Raw genomic sequence first — 25,114 nt, 5'->3', positions numbered from 1 at the left:
CTGTTAGGGTGAAAGGAAAGGCTGGTAGGTATAGGGAATGCTGGATGACTAAAGAAATTGAGGATTTGGTTAAGAAAAAGAAAGAAGCATATGTCAGGTATAGACAGGATAGATCGAGTGAATCCTTAGAAGAGTTTAAAGGCAGTAGGAGTACACATAAGAGGGAAATCAAGAGGGCAAAAAGGGACATGAGATAGCTTTGGCAAATAGAGCTAAGGAGAAATTGAAGGGTTTTTAACAAATACATTAAGGATAAAAGGGTAACTAGGGAGAGAATAGGGCCCCTCAAAGATCAGTGTTCCACATATCCTATGAAGAGGCAGGCATAGCTGGGGCCCATGCGGGTGCCCATGGCTACTCCTTTCGTTTGGAGGAAGTGGGAGGATTGGAAAGAGAAGTTGTTCATGGTGAGGACCAGTTCAGTCATTCGATGGACTGTTCCACATATCCTACAAAGAGGCAGGCATAGCTGGGGCCCATGCGGTGCCCATGGCTACTCCTTTCGTTTGGAGGAAGTGGGAGGATTGGAAAGAGAAGTTGTTCAGGGTGAGGACCAGTTCTTCAGGATTCCTGAAGAAGGGCTTATGCCCGAAACGTCGATTCTCCTGTTCCCTGGATGCTGCCTGACCTGCTGCGCTTTTCCAGCAACACATTTTCACCCCTCAAAGATCAGCAAGGTGGCCTTTGTGTGGAACCACAGGAGATAGGGGAGATACAAAGCGAGTATTTTGCATCAGTGTTTACTGTGAAAAAGGACATGGAAGATATGTAATGTTGGGAAATAGATGGTGACACCTTGAAAAAGTCCATATTAAACAAGAGAAAGTTCTGGATGTCTTGAAACACATAAAAGTGGATAAATCCCCAGGACCTGATCAGGTGTACCCTAGAACTCTGTGGGAAACTGGGAAAGTGATTGCTGGGCCTCTTGCTGAGATATTTGTATCATCAATAGTCACAGGTGAGGTGCCGGAAGACTGGAGGTTGGCTAACATGGTGCCACTATTTAGGAAAGGTGGTAAGGACAAGCAAGGGAACTATAGACCAGTGAGCCTGATGTCAGTGGTGGGCACGTTGCTGGAGGGAATCCTGAGGGACAGGATGTAATTGTATTTAGAAAGGCAAGGATTGATAGGGGATAGTCAACATAGCTTTCTTCATGGGAAATCATGTCTCACAAACATGATTGAGTTTTTTGAAGAAGTAACAAAGAGGATTGATGAGGGCAGAGCAGTAGATGTGATCTATATGAACTTCAGTAAAGCGTTCGACAAGGTTCCCCATGGGAGACTGATTAGTAAGGTTAGATCTCATGAAATACAGAGAGAACTAGTCATTTGGATACAGAACTGGCTCAAAGGTAGAAGACAGAGGGTGGTGATGGAGGGTTGTTTTTCAGACTGGAGGCCTGCGATCAGTGGAGTTCCACAAGGATCGGTAATGGGTTCACTACTTTTTGTCATTTATATAAATTATTTGGATGTGAGCTTAAAAGATATAGTCAGTAAGTTTGCAGATGACACCAAAATTGGAGGTGTAGTGGACAGTGAAGAAGGATACCTCGGATTATAATGGGATCTTGATCAGATGAGCCAATGGGCTGAGGAGTGGCAGATGGAATTTAATTCAGATAAATGCTCAAAGATCAGCAAGGCGGCCTTTGTGTGGAACCACAGGAGATAGGGGAGATACAAAGCGAGTATTTTGCATCAGTGTTTACTGTGAAAAAGGACATGGAAGATATGTACTGTAGGGAAATAGATGGTGACATTTGCATTTTGGGAAAGCAAATCTTAGCAGGACTTTAGTACACTTGATAGTAAGGTCCTAGGGAGTGAACAAAGAGACCTTGGAGTGCAGGTTCATAGTTCATTCAAAGTAGAGTTGCAGTAGGTAGAATAGTGAAGAAAGCATTTGGTATGCTTTCCTTTATTGGTCAGAGTATTGAGTACAGGAGTTGGGAGATCATGTCCCAGCTGTACAGAACATTGGTTAGGTTACTTTTAGAATATTGCGTGAAATTCTGGTCTCCTTCCTAATAGAAGGCTGTTGTGAAACTTGAAAGGGTTCAGAGAAGATTTATAAGGATGTTGCCAGGGTTGGAGGATTTGAGCTATAGGGAGAGGATAGGGCTGTTTAGGCTAGGACTGTCTTCCTTGGAGCATCATAGGCTGAGGGGTGACATTATAGAGGTTTATAAAATCATGAGGGGCCTGGTTAGGGTAAACAGACAAGGTCTATTCCCTGGGGTGGGGTAGTCCAAAACTAGAAGGCATTTGTTTAGGGTGAGAGGGAAAAATATAAAAGAGAGCTAAGGGGCAACTTTTTCACGCAGAGGGTGGTGCATGCATGGAATGGGATGCTAGTGTAAGTGGTGTAGGCTGGTACAATTACAGCATTTAAAAGGTAACTGGATGGGTATATGAATAGGAAAGGTTTAGAGGGATATGGGCCGCGTGCTGGCAGGTGGGACTAGATTGGGTTGGGATATCTAGTCGGCATGGACGGGTTGGACCGAAGGGTCTGTTTCCGTGCTGTCATTTCTATGACTCTATGACTCTATTCACAATTATGTACTTAATTGTGAACAACATTCTTGGAAGTACTGAATTTTTACATTGCACAAGAAAATGCCAATGCTGAATTACTGAGAACAGAACTGTAATGAAGCTTAAAGAACAATAAATACCTGCCCTCTCACCAGTGGGTTAGGTTCTGGTCAGTTTGACTTTACAACAAAATAACTAATAACAGTAACAAAGAATAAAAAAATTGACAAAATCTTGCAATAATATTATATTTAAAAACAAAACAATTGAATTTGAATCATTGCACAAACTTTAAAAGTAAAACAGATTTTACTCTTACAGCATAAATAGTCTCAAAATGAAAAACAATTGCATTAACAAAATAGTGAATCAAATACTGTATTTGAATAAGTCAAAAGAACTCAAAGTCCATCCAGTCCATGGCTGTCTATACATTCAATACCTAGACAATGAGACTTTCAATCTGAATTTCTGACTCTCTTTCTCCCTCCACAGATGCCATCTGACCTGCTGAGTATTCCCAATCATTTTTGTTTTGGTTTTGTTGATTGGCTTAAATGAGGTGAGTTCTGAAATGACTTCAACTTCAAATCTTAGTTGTTCAAAAGCAGAAACTGGATATTGCAGAGCCGATGTCAGGAAAATTGCCATCAAGGTTTGCATAATGTACTGCTCTTTCCCATTTACAAACCACCACCCTCCTTAAACTATCTCCTTCAACTATCTCCTTAAACTATCTCCTCCAGTTATTCAGCTCTGCAAGGAACACACATACTTCCAACATTATATTTAATTATTGTTCCTCACTTCCTCCATCCCACTTTCCTGAGCGCTATGCCCTGAAACTCTAAAATTCCCTCTCTTGTTACTTTCTATCCTGATTGAAACCATTCATGACAACTTTTTTAATCATGCCCAAGTTTTATGGTTTTGTGCTTTCATCACGTTCGTTGATGACTCGTTCGCCTGTGCTCTGTGAAACACTTTTATGATTGTCTGTATGTGAAGAGTGCTACCAAAATGTAAGGTTTTTTTGATTAAACCTATTAGATTGACATTGTGCTTCCCCAACCATGAATTGTGCATTACATTATTAAACAACACATTCTCACAAGACCATAATCCAAGCAACTATCTCTGGCGATATCATAAATCATGCAAACAAAGATCAAGCAGTTTAATTGCAAAATTTCAGCATTTAAATTTGGAAATACATTGTGACTTTCAGGTCTGGTTTTAAATCCTGTATTTCTGTCATGTTAGTAACTAATTCCTGAAGGACAGTAGCATGATTTGAAACAGTGACTGTGTTGGAGGCCACACTGCACCTTTGGCAGTCTGAAGAGTAAGATCATTCATAAAGATGATAACTGCCCCAGCTAAACCTGATTTCTGAAGGACAGGAATCAACCTACTCTTTAAATTGAAGTGTGAAAATTTCATTCCATGTTGGATTTGTTAGTTCACTTGACAGTTGAAAGCATAGTTTGATGTTCGAAAAAAGGTATTTCATGAACATTGTTTCAGGTGGCTTATTGAGAAATAATTCTGCAGTTGATTTCAGGCAAACTTGGATCCAATGCAGAAAATAAATAATCTTTGATCAGGCATGCAAGGCAAATAAATTATGTCAATATTGAATTCTCAAACAGATGAAAGAATGCAGAGTTACAAAAGCTTGCCACATTTAATATTTTGCACAATTCAATTGTTTTGGAAATTACGGAGAAACTACAAGAAAATTCAGAGTTCTAGAATAGTTTTTTTTAAAAAAAGTTAATCTTATTAAATAGGAAGAGTTGTTTTCTCTGAGATTAATTCTGTTCAATTTACAAATAAGTACAGTGCTCCATTCAGTATCAGTAGGTGGTGTGCATAACAGGAAAATCTATTGCACATCTGTGAATTATTGTTTCCTGCTCATCTGCATACATTAATACTTTGCTTAGCTTGTGGAATTATCATCAAACAATGGAACAAAAAAAAATGAAATTATTGGAAAAGTCAAAAAAAACTTCATTGATACATAAATAGATAAATAGGGAGGTAGACAGCAAGATAGATAACTGAAAGGTTATTGAATCATTCAAAGAGCGATAAATAGCATAAGAGAAACTGTACAACTATAAATAACATAGAAACCGAGAATAGAATCAAATTTTCATTTGTGTTCCCTAGTGTTACAATCTATAAATGCCAAAGATATTATTATAGTTGTGATAAAAATCAACATATTCCATTGTTGTGGTGTTGATGTGTATATTATCTCCTTTCTCAAAGTAGAAGATAGCTGCTTGGGAGAGAGTTCTGGTCCACTTTCCGTGAGTCGCATTTTCACAAACTGATACACTGGTTACCAGCAGTTCTTTATCAAGTATTTTCACTTCTTTCTTGCACAAAGTTGTTTTCAACAATAAGTCCTCATTGAGGCACTGGCCTTTGAATGTTACCTGCACATAAACAAAATAATTTCCTTTTTCTGTAATATTATGTGAGCTGTTAATGCTGTCACCGCTGATCCATTCCAGCTTGGAACTGTCTCGTGTTACGCTCTTCAGTCCTGAAAAATAACAATTTGTTAATGTGTCAACTTTCCCTTCGTAATGAGGAAATTAAAATATGATGAGATTTCATTGTTGCAAGTGTGATTATGACTCCAAAACTTACATTGAAAAATTCATTTTACTCAGAGATGGACTGAAAATTGTATTTTCTACAGGTTACAGAAGAAAACACTGGAAGTTTTTTATATTGCAATGGCATAAAGGTATGCATCATGTATCCCAACAAATTCACTTGAAATGGAAATCGTTAGCAAGTAGTGGAATATTTTTGACATGGTTTCCCATGACATTGCACATAGTCACTCACCCCGCAAGGTGTGAACATTCTAAAGGTCAACACAACCGTGACATTTATAACAGGTAATGTCTGCCACACCCACAAGCATTTTTACATGCAAGGCAACTTTCACATGTAAATTCAGGGGTGGAATCTTGGTTAATTTGTAAAGTATGATGTGTATTGGAACCTTGTAGCCTCATGACTGTGTACTTCTTTCACCTCTAGTAGCTGGGGTCAAGTCCAGGTCAGACAGATGGATGCAGATGCACACTAAAAGTGCAGAGTTAACCTGATCAGAGATGCAAAAGAATGGTTGGTGTGAATAATGGACAATCATGGTATAAACTCCATAGGCTCGGGATTAGAGCGTAGGCTTCTTTTAAATTGTGGAAAGCTCTTTGGCCTCCTCAATTTAGCCTCCTACTCTGGTTATGCACTATTCAGCCTGGGAGAGTCACAATTGATATAAAGCCTGTTCACTGTACATGAACATGCAAATAAAGGAAGAACAATACTTGCCTTGCTAAATTGCCCATAGTTAGGTGCATTAGTCAGAGGGAATGGGTCTGGGTGAGTTACTCTTTGGAGGGTCAGTGTGGACTTGTTGGGCTGAAGGGCCTGTTTCCACACTGTAGGAAATCTAATCTAATACCATCTAAAGAAGTTACATTTGTATTTGATACTTTCAAGACTTCTGATAGTATGGTAATTTGCCAATACTAAAATGATGGCACCAGATTAAAACAAATAAACATAGGCCTAAAGAGTTTCCTCCTTGAGCCATTTTTTAACACAATGGGTACCAAGAGAAATGCAATTAAAGAAACTCAAATGCAAGTCTCAATGAGGGAAATTCTAGAAAGAATGTTCAGTAAATTGTAATTAAAAATTTGTTTTATTCTGATGTGGCTCAAAATCTGGGCATTTTGTTGAAAGACCCTCTTAATAAACAGCATTTTCATGATGCTCATATTTCAGAGTCCGTGGTGATGTGGTCAGTTTTGTAGCAGAGATTCAATTAGATGAAAGGTTTCAGATGGTAAAGACCACAGAGACCTGTCACAAATTGTCAGTACACTTGGAACGCACTTATGACCAAATTTCCTGACCTTTTCAGATGCATCATGTGTGTCTAGGGGATTTAGTTTAGCTCAGTTGGTTGGATGGCTGGTTTGCCAACAGCATGGGTTCAATTACTGCACTGGTTGAGATACCATGAAGGACTTTCCTTCTCAACCTCTCCCAACGCATGATATTAAATCAGCACCAGTCATTTCTCTCGAATGAGAGAGCAGTCCAATGATCTGTTAAGACTTTATGCATTTAGGCACAAACATAAAGGAGATTTCAGGTCATTGGAATCCTTATATATTTCTCAAATTTCATTTTGTAGCAAAACTGTGATTAAAAGTCAGGTATTTACAATCAGACAGGGATAAATCAGTAAAAGAATGTAATATGGGAAAATAATGTACTGCTTGTACTGGAGTCTCAATGTGTCGTACATAAAACAGTTTACAGGTCTGTCCCTCTCTTCTGGATGTACAAAAAAGTTCTGATATTAGGAACTTCTGATAAAGCAAATTACTGAGTGAAAATATGTTCAAAGCAATGAGAATATTAGATATAAATAACAAGTCTGCTAGAAAGACTCAGCAGTACATGTGTGAAAAGAAACAGAGTCGAAGGCTGAATCCTATTTTCTTTGGCTAAGTGCAAGTTGCTTTGGGGTTTTGGAAGGATTCTCACTGGGCCTCACATATCTTACCAAACTCACCTCATTAACTACTAACCCTGCCCTATGGCAAAGCCTCAGATTCAATCCTAGCCCTATTTCACTGCTCTCTCTCCCAAGACAACTCGCCACTCAGCAGGTATCTGCTGAAATACTGGCATCCATTGCACCTGTGTTATTTCTAAATACCTGCTGTGCAGCCAGAAAAACCCAATCAGTCTGGAGCTACCCCACACAGATCCTGACATTTGCCCCAGGCCTAGTAGATAGTGAGAGAATGGTGTCCCTCTTTGTGGGCAGAGTCCTGGAGGTTCCCCCATAACCAGCAGTAAAGGCCATCATACGCAATCATGCCAGTCTGTTTTGAGGTTGTCACCAAAGCACTCTCAGCCATTTGGGAGAATATCTAGTAGTGTAGGGAGGAGTTCCACCAGCCTAAGTGACACCATCTTCTCTCTGCTACCTCACACTCACAGTATGTCTGCCACTGTACCCACCTTGTATCAATACCAATGTTCACCAGTCTCACTATTGCTTGCAACATCTCTCCCGCGTTCACCCCCTTCTCTGACACCACTAACTCTGCAAACCCTCTGCATTGCTCACTTGCATTAATAAGGCATTTAACATGCTGTAATGCCCATTGATTGACAACTTACCACTGCCTTGCAAACAAATCACCACGTCACTTGTCCAAAGCATATAAGATAGAACAAGATGCTTCCAGTGCTAAGATAGACCTTGGTGGACTTCTAATCGGATTCTGTCACAAATCTCACCAGAGTCTACATTACTCGGAGCCCTATAAGATTCTGCCCATTGTTTCAGTTCAATGGTCTTTCAGAGCATGAGTGTGAGAAAACTGAGAATTTTAGAAGTTTCTTGATGGTGGGAGAGATTGGAAATGTGTATGAGTGTGTCTTTCATTGTGTCACATAATTCAATACATTTACTATTGAAAGACAAAAAGCAAATGTTTAGGAGTAAACCTTGACTTTGACAGAGGTCATAAAAAGAGCATACCACCCAATCCTTTCTTGCCTGTTTTATTCTCCACGCTTCTCTTTGCTAATATCACCAAGTAAAGGGCATAAAGGCTTGCTATTGTTGTTTTTTCTGTCCCATCTAAGATTCAGGTCTAAGGAAGTGTGGTGTAATAATTTAAAAATGTGAATCTGGCTGGAAGGCAGTGCAGAAGCAATGTGGGTTGAAAACTCTGTAATAAACAGTTTTCTCATTGGAATCCTTTGCCAGTCCTATTCTGCTAAGGGGTCATCATGACTAATCACAATATTTAAATTCCCAACAATGACAACTTAACATTGGCTACCAAGGATTCCAGAATAGTAACTGATGAAAGGTCATGAATCTGAAATGTTAACTCTGTTCTCCTCTCTACGGATGCTGACATGTTTCCAGGAGTTTCTGGTTTTTATTTCAGATTTCTAACATTAGCAGCATTCTGTTTTGGGAATTATAACTCTCTCCTGCCTAACCTGTGAACTAGATCATCTCGACACTTCCCAGCCTCAGTAGAGATCATTGTTCCTCTGCTGATCCATTTAATTCAGCATTACAGCATAACTACTACTGTGTGTGTCCTTTATGTATTTTTCTTAATTTTTAGATTTTGATATGCCCCCTCAATCTTGTTTACATTTATGTGAAACTCGTGAATAACAGAATAAGTTTTTATACCGCACACAAATCCGAGAACGCGACATTAAAACAGAAACTGCTATAAATGGTTAGCGAGATTGTCTACCACTCTGGATTCACCATACTTTATTCACTTTGATTGGAACAGCATTGAGACATTGAAATTTGTATTGGAAAATGTTACTGAAAGTGTTATTTTTGTTGAATAGGTCAATTTCACTCACTGCAACATTCATGATGACAAGAAGTGGATGCCACTGTGCCTTGAGTACACCTTTAAACATTTTCTTGCGGCTTTTACCAGTAGATGTGATGAATTACTGAAGCTGACTTCTCGTCATCAGTAACCCAATGCTACATCTCAAGGTAAAAAGTGAGCTAAACAGGACACAGATGCATTGCTTACAAGAAGCGCTCATTTCAGCAGAGAGGAAGTGAACACATACACTTACAAGAAATTTAAAGGAAATCTCCTGTACTTGCCTCTTCTGTGCTTGGAAACCATGTGGTTGATTTGAAAAAAAATGACAGTCTGCACAATTGTCTCCTTCAAGAAACTGGAGCTGCACTCACACCTACCACTGTCTGAAATGCAACAAGTCAGGGACTATTCTGAAGTCATCTCAAGCTAGGTTTCCAACTACATGCATCAAATCATTAATTCTAAATCTCAATCAAATCTTAATTTATGGAAAATTTTAAGCCTGAAAATCTGAAGTAAATTTAAATGCCAAATGTATGGCTGGTCTGTTTCAGCATTGCACCTCTTAACGTTCACTTAATTTTTTCACTTATCTGTGTATTACCAGCATTTTCTGTTTGTAGTTTACAATAAATCACAAACAAAAAAAAAAATCTGCTCTTTCTATGCTCCTATACTGTATATATTTACAGTCATCAAAGTACTTGTGTTATCCTGTCATAGGAAGTGTGTGAATAACTTTCACTGGAATGCAAGTGGAAATTTGATGCAATGGATGAAATGGAAAAAAGGACAGAAGCATCAATAGATCTCTAGTGAGGGGGGTCATGTTGAGTTAAATGGGATTGACCACCCCACAAGAAGCACAAGGATTATGATGCATGATTTGCTGACACCAACTTTGTACTGCTTACTGTTTTAATTTCAATGTCTAGTCAAGGAGGCTACTGGGTAAGCTGAACATTGCAACAAGTGGCCAATATTATGAATGGCAAGCACCACTTATAATAATTTTGCATTTCTTAAAAAGTAAGTGTTTTAGGAGTCATGCTGGAAGTGAATCTGAACTGGGAAACAGGACTGAAAGTACAACAAAGGGGAGAGTGAACGCCAATGGTTTTGAACACTGGACTGAGTCTTTTGGAAGAACTGAGAAAGAGGAAATATGTTTACCACCTGCAAGTTGCCAGAAAGCCTTTCAGACAGAAACTCAGAAAACAGTGAAAGTGGCCCTGAAGGTCAATGCCAGAAGTCAAGATCCTACCACCAGAAATGTCACTGCAAAATATTTATCAGATGAATGACCAAGATCAAGGTCAGCATCTTTAAGCAGCAAATTCTGTCAAATTCACCACCACTCTTGGACACTATTCAATCCAGCACGTTTATGTAGCAGTGTTGCAAGCCTGGTGTACACATCCCATGGGTTTCAAACACGACCAGCTGTTCAACCATGACAGCTGCATTATCCAACAGACACCCTGCACAGCTGCAACACTTTTGTGACAGAAAGTGACAGACAAGCAGAGACAGCAGAAACTAACCAGAATGTGATCGCTGCACTAGCATGTCCTAGCCCTCATGGTGAAGATGATGTTGGGGCGACATGATGGCTCAGTGGTTAGCTCTGCTGCATCACCCCACCAGGGGACTGGTTCAATTCCAGCTGCAGGCAACTGTGTGGAGTTTCCACATTCTCCCCATGTTTCCTCTGGTTTCTTTCCACAGTCCAAAGATCTGCAGGTTAGATAGATTGGCAAGGCTAAATTGCTCCATAGTGTCCAGGGATGATCAGGCTAGGTGGATTAGCCATAAGAAAAACAGGAATAGGGTAGAGGGGTGGGTCTGGGTGGGATGCTCTTTGGTTTGGGTTCGATGGGTCTAATGGCCTGCTTCCACACTTAAGAAATTCTATGATTTCTTGAACGTCCATCAATAAGGTTGTGACCAAGGAAGGGTTTGAATTCAATCAAAATTAAACTTTCCACATATCTATTCCTAATTTGAACATTGCACTTCCCAAATCCCACAATCTCTTCTGATTTATATTATGCAGTTCATGAAAATATGCAGCTCTTTCTTTGCTGACAACCTCCATCCCCACCTGTCAGCTGTCTCAAGTCCAGGAAAGTCTCATTAAAATCTGGGGCAGTTAATCACCCAACATACAGAAGAGCTCTGCTGGCTTTACACAAGATCACTTATCTTTCATTCATGGCTTATGGGTATCGTTGACTAGGATGTATAGCTCATTCACAGTTGCCTTTGAGAAGATGGTGGTGAACTTCGTTCCTGAAATACACCAAACAGTTTGAAGCAAGTAGACCCACATTGCTATTAGGAAGGGAATTCCAGGGTTTTGACCTAATGATACTGAAGAAGTACCAATATATTTCTAGCTCTGGATGGTGAGTGGCTTGGAGGGAAACTTCAGATTTCCATGTATCCACTTTCCTTCTCCTTCTAGGTGATAGTAGTCAGAGGTTTAGAAACTGATTTATAAGCTGGGAGTCTTGGTGCATTTCAGCAGTGCCTCTTGTAGATGATGCACATTGCTGTTACTGAACATCACTGGATGTTCATGAATGTAGTGCCAATCGTTGGTCTCCTTTGTCCTGTGTTATAGCTGTACTGGAACAGCTTGACTAGGGTTGTGGCACAATTTGAAGTACATGCCTTCATTCTACTTCCAGAATGTTGCCCATAGCCCTTACTGTGTCCAGTAATTCGAGCAATTACTTTATTTTATATGGAGTGAATTGAATCGGTTGAAGGCTGGCATCTGTGATGTTGGGGACCTCTGGAGGAGACTGAGATGGATCATCCAGTTGGAACTCCTGGCTGAAAATTGTTATTTTGCATTGAAATGCTGGACTTTTCTATCATTGAGGATGGGGCTATTTGTGGAGCTTCCTTCTCCAGTAAATCGTTTAGTTGTTCACCACCATTCTTGACTGGATGTGGCAAAAATTAGATTTGATCCATTAATTGTGAAATTGTTTAGTTCTGTCTACAATTAACTGCTTCCCCTGTTTGGCACACAAGTAGTCCTGTTTTATAACTTCACTAGATTGATACCTAACATTTGGGCTTGCTTGGTACTTTTCTGGGCATTCTCTCCTCCACTAGGAGAAAGTGGGGACTGCAGATGCTGGAGATCAGAGTGGAGGGTGTCATGCTGGAAAAGCACAGCAGGTCAGGCAGTTCCGAGGAGCAGGAGAATCAATGTTTCAGATATAAGCTGAATTTGTGATAAAGGGCTTATACCCGAAACGTCAATTCTCCTGTTCTTCGGATGCTGCCTGACCTGCTTTGCTTTTCCAGCACCACACTCTCGACACCCTTCTCCACTATTCATTCTTCTAGCGTTTATACCCAGTCTTGATGGAAATGGTAAACTGGGAAATATGGGATTACAGATGGTGTATTAGTACAATTCCACTGCTGCTGGTGTCCTAAAACATTTCATGGATACTCAGGATTTAGTTACTAGGTCTGTTTGAAATTTTAGCCATTTTCATAGAATCCCTATGGTGTGGAACAGGCTATCCGACCCAACTAACCACTCTAAATTTTTCCACACTAACCCTCCAAAGAGCATCCCATCCCCTTACCCGATATTTCCCTTGGCTAACACACCTAACCTACAAATCCCTGAATACTACAGGGCAATTTAGTATGGCCAATCCACCTAACTTACACCTCTTTGGACTGTGGGAGGAAACCAGAGCACCCGGAGGAAAGCCAAGCCCATATAAGGAGAATGTGCAAACTCCGCATAGACAGTAGCCCAAGGATAGAATCAAACCTGGTGCTATGAGGCAGCAGTAATCGCTGAGTCACTGTGCCACTCTAACATGATGATGGTGCCAGCAACTCAATGGATGCTCTTTTCAATGCAAAGATGGGACTTTGTCTCCACAAGAACTGTGCAATGGTCACTCTTAGTCATACAATCATGGATTGGTGCATCTATGGCAGAAAGATTGGTGAGACCAAGATAAAATGTGTTTTTCCCTCTTGCTGGTTCCCTTATTATGGATTCAATCAACTTAATCAGAAATGGTGTTGTCAAGCTATGCTTGGTGATGCACATTGAACTCCTATGCCCATTGTTTTCTCCGAATGGTGTTGGACATAGAGGAGTATGGATTCATCAGCCAAGGTGGGAGAGAGCAGTTTGTGGTAACCAGCAGGAGATTCCCTTGCCCATGTTTGACCTGGTGCGATGAGAATTCAGGGGTCTCAGAGTCAATGCTGAGAAGCCCTTATGGCATCTACCTCCCAACTGTATACATTATGCCACCACTCCTGCTGGGTCTTTTGTCTGTAGCATGGAGGAGCATGGAGGGATCCAGGACCAAGGTAGCACAGGGAATTGCACAGAGCATGTACTCCATCTTTTCCAAATGGAAGTGGTGCCCATTGCATCAGCATAGTAGCAGATCCAACCATCATGCCTCATTCAGCTTGCAGGTTTTAATACAGCACAATCAGCTTCCAACAGAAATCTGAATGGAATAGTGATTGCTCAGTCTGAGGTTTAGAAAGGTCAGCTTGCAATCATCCATAATCCAACTGCTCTTATTCCTGTGAACTCTCCATGAGTGTAGTGCTTCTCTTACACAGACATGGCCCCACCAGAATCTCTACATGGACAGACCCACTGTAATGAGCAGAGCCTCTTTTATATAGACTACGCAGCCTCATTTAAAAGAAAAGCTCTCTTCTGTCAGAGGTACTAAGCTCATCTGCTTCACAATGGTATTTGCATTTTTATAGTGACTTTACTATGATAAAATATTTCAAGGCACACCATAGGAACAACTTACCTTGTACCACAAAGGGCTTATTGGATTAGATGATTAGCAACTTGGCCAAAAGCGTTAAGTTGTAAGGAATTTCTTAAAAGAGAACAGTAAGGTCAAAAGACAGAAAAATTTAGTGAAGGAATTCCAGAGCTTAGAATTAGGTAGCTGAAGATATGACTGCCAAGGGTGGGACAATGAAAACCCAATAAAACAGTGAGATTACAAATTCACCACCATCATGCTGTTCATTACATAAGTCCTGGTGGGACACCATGATTAAGGACAGGAAAGTCACGATGTCTCCCAGTCCCCACTAATTGTCCCCATATATAGATGGCCTTGTTATAGTTTACTTGACTGAATTGCTGTGCTTTCTAAGGTTGCTGACTTAATCAGTAAATGTTAAGTATTATATTGCAATATGTTTCAAAAACTGAAAAAAAACACAAACATTAAAATGCAATATCAAAAGTGAAACTTCTCATGAGTAATTCATGAACATAATGAAACTTTCTGTAAAATGCGCTTTGATGTCCAGGAATATTTTTTCATTGGTTTGAGTTATTTAAATGTTTTTTCTAATTATCAATTCAAAACTGTGCATTAATACATCTCGCTGGTTGTCTCAAACTTTATTTTGGATTCTCAAAGAAATGTGGCAGTATCAAGAGATGAAGAGTTCTTGCCCATTCTATACCACAGAGGCAACACTGCCAGAAGATTTATAGTTCCTGATTTCCACAAGAACTGCGAAATCTTATCTTGCCCCACCAGTAACACATGAAGACATACAGGTATGTTAAAAGGTAGTATTAAAATATGTATAATATAGAAATATTAAAGAAGTGCAAATTTTAAGGGCTTTTGTGGTCTAATTATAGTGTCCTTACCTCTTGGCCAAGAGGCCCAAATTCAAGTCGCATTTGTTCCAGAGTTGTATAATGACATCTCTGACTAGATTGATTAGAAAATATCTATAAAACCATGTTGCAGTTAATTCAAACAAATTTCATTTATGGATTTCATATACAGCTTATTATTGCTGGCTGAATCTCAACGTTATGGCATTGTGGGTCAACCCACAGCAGGTGCCCACCTTCCCAATGGCAGCTTGGGATGGGCATTAAATGCTGGCCAACCATCAATGCCCATATCCCATAAATGAATGAAAAAAAAGGTACCTATCATGTTATGCCAAATATAAGCATTTCAGTCTTTCTGTAGTGCTTCACATGGGATTAGAAATTATTATCAGGGTCAATTAATTAAATCAGTTGGAAGAAGATGATGGGATATTACTTTGTATCATGGTGGTTGCACTTGCGATTTTCTTTACCCCTCTATTTTAAGAAGTTTAAGTCAGGTTATTTTGCTGCCTTTGTTAAAATAGGGATAGATATATGGATATCATATAAACTCTCATAATGTAGGTCTGTTCCCACTGCTTTCAAGTTTGATGTTCCAGACTTCAAAGGTGAAAAATATTCAAATTGTTCAGCAGATTGACCTAACAATTGAAATGAAAGATGAAAGTTTCAGTGTGAGCGTTCTAATTTGAATAGTTGTCCACACTCCAGGGCAAAGTAACCTTCTCCAGTTCTTGTGTTCCTGAAAATTCAGGTCTAACATCATGTTTCAATGACATTGAACACCTTCTCCATCTCAAAACAAGTTAAAAATGTAGGCTAGTTCTTGTCGGTCATGCAGTTTTTCTTTCAATTCAATTCACTCAAACCTTTAAGGATATCTAAGCAAGTGGCTGAGATATATCTTAATATAATTTCCTTCGTTGAGTGTTAAAGGTTAGATACAAGTCTGAATTCCCAGTTAGCCCTTACCTCCAATGTTTGGTGAATTGATACAGCTGACCTACTAACTTGGTGAAGCTGGCCCAGCAAATGACTATCACCTATTTTGCTGAGTTGAAACAGCCACAGTGAATATGTGCACAGCCACATATTCTTTCTGTTGCAAAAAAGGGGCCCTGTTTATTAATATATGTAATTTTTACATTGTCACACTGCAGGCCTGACTGAACCTAGCTAAACCTACTGGTTCATTTCCTAAGGCAATGTTCCTGACCAATTAGAATTAAACTGCCCAATGTAAAATCTAAACAATGCCTAATGGTTAACTTTCAATCAGCATTAGTGAGTGCATTCTTCATGGCAATGCCTCTAACAATTAGAGTCCACTTGACAACCAATCAGCTCTATCCTCTCACACAATATATAGGTTGGTTTCCCCTTGAGTTTGAATTTTTGTGAAATAGCCTATGAGGGCAAGATGAAAAGATTTAACAAAATGTGTATTTTTCATCAGTACTCATACTTGCATATATACTGAAAAAGAAATGACATTTTCCTTGTCCATGAGTCATGATACATTATTCAAGGTCTGACCTTTGCTCAGCACCTCTGCTGTAAAGCATTCAGAGATGGGAAGTGAGATTTCTGCTGAGTTGCTTTGATTTCCCCTGCCTGACTGTAGGAAAGTACCTAGCTTCTCCTTAGCACCACACACCACCCCCCCCCCCCCCCCCCCCCCCGATGTCTCCACTGACATCAAGAGACCACTGCTGGGTGAACTGTGGGCACAGCAGGTTGGGGAAGTCACAATGTTGCATGTTACCAAGCATTGATTTAGGGAAAAAAGAACAAGTTGCAGCAGCAATTATTGTGTAGGAAGCAAAACTCAGGCAAGATATATATTTATATGCATCAGGTTTTTTATCACAAGGGTATACTGTTGGACCAGATAACAGGATTAATTTGTAAATGCTGTTAACCTTGCAAGGAAATAGCCTCATTTCCAGTCTCCTGATTGCCACAATACAGTGCAGACATGGTTTAGAGTGACTTTTTAAAGGCATCGGTGTAATGTAATTTTACCTTGAAAGAATTTTACTTTTTTCAATGGTTCTGGTTCAGGTGCGGGCCCAATGCTTGTTTCTATGTGAGAAAAAAAAACACAGAAGAATGTCAAAATATCAATATTTGTGCTTTTTACAAAAAATGTTTTAGTTTGTTTTTGTTCCTCTAACCTTCAGATCAATTAGATGTCCTATCATGAGTACTGCTACAGCAGGCTAATGCATGTGGAACACAGAAAGGGAATCAAATTTTCAACTTCACTGGTAGTGCAAATGAGGAGATGAGGCAAAGTGCTTCAAAAAAAATCACCTTTCTAAATTAAAATTTGCGACTCTTGGAAAAGGAGTGGTTTTTATTATATATGATTTCTGGGAACTGTGGAGTTTTTTTTCTTAATCTTCCATTCCTTTGAGTTTAGCAAACAGTTTCAAAATGAGTAACCACTGTAAGTAGAGATGTGAGCATGATATTTACTCGAGAGGCTGGCTGGAGCACCCTCATCACTGTCGGAGACAGTAAAGACAGCAGATGTTGGAAGCCAGAATCAATAGATGTGAAGCTGGAAGAGCACAGCAGGTCAGACAGCTTCTAAGAGGCAGGAAAGTCAATGTTCTGGGCTGAAACATTGACTTTCCTGCTCCTTGGATGCTGTCTGACCTGCTGTGCTCTTCCAGCTTCACATCTATTGATCCTTATCACTTTATTATAAATCAGTTAACAGTTGTTAACGGGAGATGGGTATCTGTGCAAGTCAGACTGATAAAGTATTTAGGAAACATTGATGTTAACAGAATTGCTGGTAATCATTAAAAAAGCTTTCCAATTCTTAATTGCCGTCTTAATGAGTGAAAATAGCAGTTTTCGGATATATTTCAATGCTGGATTTGAATATGGTTTTGACTAACTGCTAGTTAATAAGGGAGCTACATATTGGATGATTTATTAATCAACGGAATTAAAATTTCATCAAAAAAATCACAGAGGAAGATTCCAAATAGTTTCTACAATAAGTTGACCTCAAGAGTCAGTGACGTTGCCTTTATGTCGTTTCACGAGATTTTTTAATAACATCTGCACTTTAATTTCTAAACCAAAGCTGTTGTTTTGTTTGTTTATTTGCTGAAGTAGTATCAGTGAACAGTATTACAAACCATGATAATGCAAGTAAATGAATGTGATAGACAGAGAGAACTAGTCGAAGTTTGCTTAACATTTTCTCATTAAGTTCCTCCTCTTCTAGGCAGACAGATGAGTTTGATGATATCATGGATTGATTAATCTGCTATTTAATAAGGTTCAGCTGATGTAACTAGTAAGTATTAGAATTCCAGTAGCCAAGTTTGTTTTATTATTAAAGATATTATTTCTCAAAACCTTTAAAGGACTAATCCGCAATGTTCAGTTATACCTGCATGAATGCCAATGATTCATAACTTAATTTTAAAATTCATTCACAGGATGCAAGCTGCACTGGCACCACCTGCCTTTATTATCTCTCCCTAATTTCCTTGGTGAAAAGTATTGGTGAGCTACCTTTTTGAAGCTGCATTTTGGAACAACAAATCAGAGCAGGACTTATACACTTAATAGTAAGGTCTTGGGGAGTGTTGCTGAACAAAGAGACCTTGGAGTGCAGATTCATAGTTCCTTAAAAGTGGAGTCACAGATAGATGGGATAGTGAAGGAGGTGTTTGGAATGCTTGCCTTTATTGGTCAGTGCATCGAGTACAGGAGTTAGGATGTCATGTTGCGGCTGTACAGAACATTGGCAGTAGGAGTACAGGAGTAAAGATCAACAATGCTGTCTATGTATGGAACGGCAGGAGATGGGGGTGATATTAAATGAGCATTTCACATCAATATTTATGATGGAAAAGGATATGGAAGCTAGAGAACTTGAAGAAATAAATAGTGATAACTTGACAAGTGTTCATTTATGGAAAAGGAGGTTCTGGACAAGTTGACATGCATAAAGGTGGATAAAGAACTAGTATCCTGGAACTCTGGGGGAAGCTAGGAGAGAGATTGCTGGGCCTCTTACTGAGATATTTATATGATTGATAACCACAGAAGACTGGAGATTGGCTATTGTGGTGCCATTAATTAAGAAAGGTGGGTAGGGAAAAACTAGGGAACTATAGACCAGTGAGCCTGATGTCAGTGGTGGGTAAGTTGTTGGAGGGGATTCTGAGGGATAGGATTTACATACATTTAGAAAGTCAAGGATGGATTAGGAAGTATCGATATGGCTTTGTGCTTGGAAATCGCATCTCACTAATTTGATTAAGGTTTTGAAGAAGTGACAGGGCAGAGCAGTAGACATTCTCCTTATTGACATCAGCAAGGTGTTCAACAAGGTTCTGCATGGTAGACTGGTTAGAAAGGGTAGATCACATGGAATCCGGGGGAGCTAGCTATTTAGATACAAAATTGGCTTTAAAGTAGGAGACAGAAGGTGATGGTGGAGGTTATTTTTCAGACTGTGATCAGACTGTGCTTCAAGGAACGGTACTGGGTCCACTGCTTTTCATCACTTTTATAAATAATCTGAATGTGACTTTGGCGGTATGGTTAGTAAGTTTGCAGATGACACCAAAATTGGTGGTGTAGTGGACATTGAAGAAGGTTATCTCAGAGTACAACTGATTGGCCAATGGATTGAGGAATAGTTGATGGAGTCTAATTTAGCTAAATGTGAGGAGATGCATTTTGGTAAGGCAAATCAAGGCAGGACTTATATAGTTAATTATAGAGCTCTGGGAAGTGTTGTCAAACAAAGGGGTGCAGGTGCATAGTTCGTTAAAAGTAGAGTCAAAGGTAGATAGGGTGGTGAAGAAGGCATTTGTCTTGCTTACCTTTATTGGTCAGTGCATCGAATTTAGGAGTTGGGATGTACAGGACATTGGTTAGGCCACTTTTAGAATACTGCATCCATTTAGAATATGGCAACTTTGATCTGATTGGTTGACTGAAGGATCAGTAAATGCTTTTTTTTAATTTGCTGCTGATGTTTGCCATGTCCTGTATTGTCACTTCACCAGGTTGACACCTTTTTTTTAGGCATGCCTGATGCTGTTCCTGGCATGCCCTCTTGCACTCTTTTTAAACAAACTTTTTAAAACATTTTTTTAATGAACCGAGGCTGATACCCTCACACATTGGTAATGGTCAAATGGGAGATACACCAGGCCATTGCATTTGAATACAATTCGACTGCTGTTGTAATGCACAGCAACGTATGGATATCCAAACTTGAGTTTCTAGATCTGTTTGAAATCTATCTCATATAGCATGGTGATAGTGTACATAATACAGGGAAGGCTGTCCTCGGTGTAATGGTGGGACTTCGCAAAGACTATGCGGTCACCACTTCTCGCAATATCATCTGCAACAAGTAAGTTAGTGACGATAAGGTAATATACATTTGTCCCTGTTGAGTTCTTTCCCTCAACAACTGCCACAGGGCATGTCCCACGGCTATGCCTTTTAGAACATTGGCTGGTTTCTTCAATAGTGATGCTACTGAGCCATTCTTGATTATGGACATTGAAGACCCTCACCCAGAATGCATCTGGGTCCTTGCCACCCTCAGTGCTTCCTCTAAGTGGTCTTCAACACAGAGGAGCACCAATTCATCAGTTGAGTCTGTGAGGTGGGATGGTATTCAGCAGGAGGCTTCTTTGTTCATGTTTGACCTGAATCTATGACATTCCATGGGGTCCAGACTGGTTGTTGTAGACTTAAAGGGCAACTATTCCCCAGTCTGCCACAACCTCTGGTAGCTCTAATCTGTTGGTGGGGTGGGACATACCCAGGATGGTATGCTGTTGTTTGGAACATGATGTGTAAGGTATGATACTGTGACAATGATTGTTTCAGGATGTTGCTTAAATAAGCTGAGACAGATCTCACACTTTTGGGTCAAGCTTCCAAGTGTTATTAAAGAGGCCTTTATAGGATTGATAGGACTGTGTGCCATTGTTGCTTCTGGTGCATTGGTTGATGCTATGTGTTCTGTCTGGTTTCATTTCTTTTATTGAACTTTAATTCCAGATTTATTTGTTGAATTCAAATTTCACCACCTGTCCTGGTAGGATTTGAACCCATGACTCTGGAGAATTAGCCCATTATTTGGATTATTTGTCAAGTTACAAAACCACTATGCAACCATCTCCCCTTTCCTGCTGAAACACTGCATTCAGGAATCTGAAATGTAATGCTCACAAAATTTAATTTGCACTTTAGATCAACAAACCAATTGGAAATGTATTCAAACACTTTGGAATGTATTTGTGGGAAATAAATTGTGCACTACATTAGACTTTGATTGTTGACCTCCGGTCCAAGTTGATAAGATGAATCTTCTGTCTCTGCTGACAGGAACACTCCTATATGCAATGGTTTTGTACAATCCCAGTCCAGCATCTAGTGAGCATGGGTCTACAATACAAAAGCTCTGCCTAGTGCTAATTGTCAATAAAGGACCATATAGCTTGTGGAAAATCAGGTAAATTGGATTAGAGTGTTCAGTAAGGCATATTATTCTGCAGTTGATCCTGAGGTGTTTCTTGTCACTGATTTGGTGAAGTTTTATTGTGCATATTGCTATAGTGTTCCTATTAGATTGGATTATTCTGGCTGTGCTAGATGCAATAGTACTAACAACACAAATGTTTATGAATAAAATTTAAAAATGAAAAATATTTGTAAAGTTAAATATAGACTCTACAACTTAGAAGCAGGACATTTAGCTAAATTTGTCTCCACCAGCATTTATGTTCTAAGTGAACCTCCTACTTACACTTTCTGTAACCCTATCAATATGACTTTCTTTTGCTTTCCCTCTTTAGGTGTTTATCTTGCTTCCCTGATGTTATCATTGTCCAGAGAAGCAAAGGCAAGTAGTGTTTTACAGACAATGAATTAAAAGATTGTCTTTTGCTCTATCCTTAGGATATAATCCTGAGGTCTAGCCGATGAGCTGGAGATAGGAGCTCAAATGCCACCATTAAAGGCAAGGAAATTTAAATTTTGTTAATTAGCTAAATCTTAAAATAAGGTATAATCTGTAATTGTGAACATGATAGTACTGCACTCCTGGATGACTGTTCAAACCAAGCTGCTTCACTTTCGTCCACTTCAGGAGGAGAATTAGCCATCTTAACCACGTCTGGCCTATATGTGACTCTGGGTTCACAGAAATTTGGTTCTTAACTGCTCTCTCAAAAATTCTGACAATTAGCCCTTCAGCTGTACTAATGAAAGGCCAACTAATAATCGGCAATAAATGCTGGCCTTATCACCCCTATGCAGTGAATGAATTAAAATGTGGTCAAGCACTAATCGAGTTTATCAGCTGCAAACGTTTTGTTATATGCAGTTTGGTTTCCTTCATTGGAAATGAAAGCAAGTATATTGAGTTCGAGTGATATTTTCAAACAACATCACTAAAACTGATGATTACATTACTATCACATTTATGGTTACGGGAGCTGACTCAGCACTAATTGAATGCTACATTTCTTACATTATAACAGAGGTCCTCACAAAATATTTTGCAATGCAATTTTCAATATCTTATAGTTATCAAAGCTGCTATTTAAATGCAAAATATTTTTTAACATTATCTCTCTCACAATTAAAATTTATAATCAGCTGGACCAGCGAATCTCATTTCTTCTTAATCTGTCAGTCCTTAAAGCTCTTAGCTCCTTCACATTGACACTGAAATAAAGACCAATATTATTGTAATAAACTACTTCAATTTTATTAATAACCTTATAGCTACAATAGTAACTGTGCTGTGTGCAAATTAATAGCCTAACATAATTTAAACTTGTGACTTCTGTTGGTCCTTTGTGATCAGTTCTTTCTTGTATCTTTCTGCTATTGCCAGTTTTCACATATCTAATGTCCACTGGAACAGAAAAGCCTGATGGGACATTTTTATTATTGTCTAATTTCTTAAGACATAAGTGCTAATTATGCAATCTGCAGCAGCGGTGAAAGATAAAAAGCCCCAATATTCAATCTGTGAAGCCTTCACAGTAATAGAGTAGTTTAAGCAAAGCAAGAAAAATGATTTGTTCATGCAGAAAAACATAAAGATTAAAAATAATTCCAGCGGTCAAACAATTCATCAACAATAATTCCATCACCATCATTGCCACATATTTCACAAATTATTGCAGACATTCTCATGAATTATTTCTTCTGACATATCTATTCCTTTCTCATGATCATATCGCTCAAAGTTTGTGCGAAGATTTGTAGCTCCGCTACTCGTTGTTGTGGTTCTGTTCGCCGAGCTGGAAGTTTTTGTTGCAAAAGTTTCGTCCCCTGGCTAGGCGACATCATCAGTGCTTGGGAGCCTCCTGCGAAGCGCTTCTTTGATGTTTCCTCCGGTGTTTATAGTGGTCTGTCCCTGCCGCTTCCGGTTGTCAGTTTCAGCTGTCCGCTGTAGTGGTTGGTATATGAAGATTTGGTCATGTTCATGTTGATGTTCATGTATGCGGATTGTTAGCTGTCTTCCTGTTTGTCCTATATAGTCACCAGAACGAAGGACCCGATACCCAACATGAGCAAAACTAATGTAGTGTACAAAATACCATGCAAGGACTGCACAAAACACTATATAGGAAGACAGCTAACAATCCGCATACATGAACATCAACTAGCCACGAAAAGACATGACCAGCTATCCTTAGTAGCCACACACGCAGACAACAAGCAACATGAATTCGACTGGGACAACACTACTATCATAGGGCAAGCCAGACAGAGAACAGCCAGGGAATTCCTAGAGGCATAGCATTCATCCACAAACTCCATCAACAAACACAGTGACCTGGACCCAATATTCCAACCACTACAGCGGACAGCTGAAACTGACAACCGGAAGCGGCAGGGACAGGCCACTATAAACGCCGGAGGAAACATCAAAGAAGCGCTTCGCAGGAGGCTCCCAAGCACTGATGATGTCGCCTAGCCAGGGGACGAAACGTTTGCAACAAAAACTTCCAGCTCGGCGAACAGAACCACAACATCATATCACTTCAAATCTTCTTCTTGGAGAATTAAATAGATTCATCTTCTTTGAGCTAAGAAAGCTAGTCAATGTGAGCTTTGCTTGTTACAAAATTTTAGCAGTTAAGGAAATAAAACGTGGGACCCAGAGTTCAGGAGACTCCTGATGCCCAATTGAGCTCGCAAGTAATAGAGCATATTTCTGGCTATTTGTAATGCAAAATAACACAATACCACAGCAACTTAGGAACAAAAGTACAGCATCCAACTCCTTGAGCCTGTTCCGGCACTTACTGAGATCATGGCAGATCTGTGGCTTACCTCAATATATAAAACTTTGGCTAATATCCCTCAACACCCTTGCTTAATAAAAAAGATTATCTATCCCAGATTTAAAATTAACAACTGATCTAATATTGTAAGATGAAAGATTAAAAGTGATCACTGTAAGATTTTCTTGGCTAACCATCTTTGTAGAAGTTTGGAAATTTTATCTTCTTGGCGTTATTAGAAATGACACACTGCTATATAATCATTGTTTACTCCCTTGCAGATCATGCAGGTTCCATGGAAGGAATAGCAAATCTTTGCTACTGCTGCTCATTCTATTTTTATCCTTCTGATGGAGACTGTTACAAACTCTCAAGTCTGGAGTTTTGATGAAAATAGCAGAAGTGCCTTAAAATGAAAAGTCCCACCCACTGAAACACATCACCTATCATTTTCATGGAGGTGGGAATGGAGTGGGTTAAGGTTTCATATATGTGCATTTTGCGGAGGTGGCCGCGCACACAAAGTACCATCTGCCTCCAGCCATTTCTGATTTTTGTGACCTGGGTTTCTGAAGTACAAAGTGCTCAAGTTAGACCTGGTAGGAGCAGATTTGATATGATTAATTTTTTCAGATAAGCATCTCTGGACTTGATACCATAACAGACTCAGGAGAGTCAATCTGGCCTTTGAGAGATAAGGTGCCCTTTGGAGTTATAAAAATCATGAATATGTGTAAAAACTGCATAAATCCATGACCTTCCAGCTCATCAAAAACCGCAATAGACATGTCAAAGTGAACTATCAAGAGGGCTTGTCGAAGGAAATTGTCCAAAGCATGAAAAGGACCTGTAAACAACACCAGTCAAACAGAATTTTCAAACTCTCAGGACATTTAAAATCCAGTTCTTTAAATCTTTGTCTATTCATTGCTTGTTTTTTACCCTATCTGTTGACATAGGGTTTTCATTACTGGATCAGTGCTACATGACTGAATTCAAAGTCATTTATCATTGCAATAGGATGTCAGCCATTCCACATTTTGATTGCCACTTACAAAGTGATCATAGACGTTTTGGAGTGGGACTATAAATTCTAATACATGTTGCTAAGAGGGATTATGAACTTGAATTAAATAATTGCTG

At 39.4% G+C, this 25,114-nt stretch overlaps 1 long non-coding RNA gene across 1 annotated transcript in view; it reads right to left on the bottom strand.

Moving 5' to 3' along the window:
* Positions 1-2,815: 2,815 nt before the first annotated feature.
* The window catches only part of LOC122564794 (uncharacterized), a 131,220-nt gene continuing 108,921 nt past the window's right edge, over positions 2,816-25,114 (bottom strand). Inside the window, exons 3-4 of the long non-coding RNA XR_015760734.1 lie at positions 16,692-16,751; positions 2,816-5,109 (exon numbers count right to left, since the gene is read on the bottom strand). This is a non-coding gene — a long non-coding RNA (uncharacterized LOC122564794). The remainder of the gene's footprint in view (positions 5,110-16,691; positions 16,752-25,114) is intronic.

Source organism: Chiloscyllium plagiosum, unplaced genomic scaffold (assembly GCF_037043375.1).
Source record: "Chiloscyllium plagiosum isolate Xiang-an unplaced genomic scaffold, Cpla_swu_hap1 HiC_scaffold_21, whole genome shotgun sequence".
In the NCBI taxonomy this organism is placed as follows: Eukaryota; Metazoa; Chordata; class Chondrichthyes; order Orectolobiformes; family Hemiscylliidae; genus Chiloscyllium; species Chiloscyllium plagiosum.
Note: the sequence above shows the minus strand (reverse complement) of the source record. Positions and strands in the feature narration are given on the sequence as shown.